Source organism: Corvus brachyrhynchos, unplaced genomic scaffold, assembly GCF_000691975.1.
Source record: "Corvus brachyrhynchos isolate BGI_N302 unplaced genomic scaffold, ASM69197v1 scaffold787, whole genome shotgun sequence".
Taxonomy (NCBI): domain Eukaryota; kingdom Metazoa; phylum Chordata; class Aves; order Passeriformes; family Corvidae; genus Corvus; species Corvus brachyrhynchos.
In genome coordinates, this window is record NW_008239142.1 from 99,131 (window position 1) to 101,160 (window position 2,030).

At 56.8% G+C, this 2,030-nt stretch overlaps 1 long non-coding RNA gene across 1 annotated transcript in view; it reads right to left on the reverse strand.

Moving 5' to 3' along the window:
- LOC108448112 overlaps positions 1-2,030 on the reverse strand; it is a 6,285-nt gene that overhangs the window by 3,081 nt on the left and 1,174 nt on the right. The gene's annotated exons all lie outside the window — the stretch shown is intronic.

Sequence of the window (2,030 nt, forward strand, 5' to 3'; positions counted from 1 at the left end):
CCCCGGCTGTGCTCAATAAAGAGTTCCATTCCCTAAATCCCTCTTGTGTTGGTGTTTCCTTGAACTCCTCATCTTGTTTTCCAGAGCCAGGGAGGCAGGCTGGGAAGGGGTTTTAGGGTTGAGATGTTCTCCAGCCTCGCTCAAATGCTGAGTGAGGGCTCCTGGGTGGCACAGCTGTCGACCCTGCTCATCCCCAGGAAACTCTGGAAGTGGTGACTCACCCTAAATGTTGAGGTCCCTTTCCTTTGCCTCTGAGGGTTCTGCCTGTTAAAAGTTATTTCTTTTCCCTGCAACCACAAAAGAAAAGGACAGAGACAGGGTGGTGAGGAAGGGGATTCTCCCCCTCTGCTCTCTCTGGTGAGATCTCCCCAGGAATGCTGAGTCCAGTTCTGGTGTTCCCAACATAAATGGGACGTGGAATTGTTGGAACAAGTCCAGAGGAGGCCATGAACTTGATAAAGGGCCTGGAGCCCCTTCCCTGTGGATCCAGGCTGGGAGAGCTGGGAATGTTCAGCCTGTGGAGACCTCAGAGCCTCTCCCAGGATCTGCAGGGGCTCCAGGGAAGCTGGAGAGGGGCTTTTCCTCAGGAACTGCAGGGACAGCACACAGGGAATGGATTCAGACTGACAGAGGGGTAGGAAAGACACCCACAGCTGGGAACTCCTGATGGACAGTTCAGGCACCCAAAATTTGGGATGTGAGAGCATCCTGCCCTGGGGACACTGCAGCCACCGGGGGAAGTTGTTTCCAGTGTCACCACATCCCCCTCTGCCCAAGCTGGCACTTGTTTAAGGTCGGCCTCGATGATCTCAGAGGTCTTTTCCAGCCTCAGTGGACAAGGCAGGACACGGCGAGCCCGGGGCCAGCTCCGCACCGTCCCAATAGGGTTTGTCCAAAGTCCCCAGCAGCTCCCAGGAAAAGCAGGAAGGAGCTGATTCTCGGAGCTGAAATCCTTGATGTGACTTGGAAACGATGCTGGGTTTCAGCTCAGACAGTCCAAGCCCTGCTCCTGTCCCCTCCTCCCTCCAGCATCTCCCCGGGCATTTCCCTCTAGCAACACTTCCTTCTCCAGAGGAATCCCTGGAGGATTTTGCCCTCATCCCCTTGTCCCCATGGCTGTGGCAGCTCTTCCATCTCACGGAGAAGAAAAAGCCACTTTCCCCTCTTTTTACCTGGATCATTCTTGGTTTTATCTGGTGCCAGCTCCAGAGCAGAGATGAGGCTCTTGGGAGCAGGAGAAGGGGCTATAATTAAATCTGGGCTTAACTTCACCGAGCAAAGCCCGAGCACACAAACCTCTGGAAAACCAGGCGCCCACGGGTTTTCCCGCTGGAGGCAGGCGAGGCTGGCAATTAGCAGCTGATGTGGCACAGGAAACAGATAAAAACGGAGCGATATCCATCAGCAGTGAGTCAAGGAGGTGTAAACAGAGAGGGCGGTCGGTGGGGAATTGGGTGTTGGATTGACAGATCCAGTGACACGGAGCTGTCTCATTTCCGGGAAAACCGAGGGACACCTCTATAAAGCTGCTCCCATCCCGAGATCCTCAATTCCTGCTCTCGCTTTCCCCTCTCGCTCAGGTAACTCTGGCAGCACAGGTGGATGTTCCTCCTTTGGGGAATCATTGCCCAGCGGAGGGTGCGGGGCTGGGGCTGGGGCCGGGATTGGGATGCTCACGGGGTTTGGGGTGCAGGGAGGAAGGTCAGCACCTGTCTCGTGGATGATGATGGACCCGCCGATGGAATCCTCCATTGTGGACTCAGGGAACTGCTCCAAATCCCGGGAAGGAGCTGCTGGGATCCTGCACAGCAGCGCTGAGGGGGGGGTTGAGATTGGGACAGGCACAGGGACCCCAGGATTGGGCCATTGGGACAATGGTGGTGCTGGGACCATGGTGGCACTGGGACCGTGGAGGTGGTGGCACTCCAGCAGCCCCTGACAGCTCCTGTGTCCCCACAGGTCAGCCAGCACAGGACCATGTGCTCCCGCCAGGAGAAGGACCAGTGCCACCGGCAGGAGCGCCCCGAGAG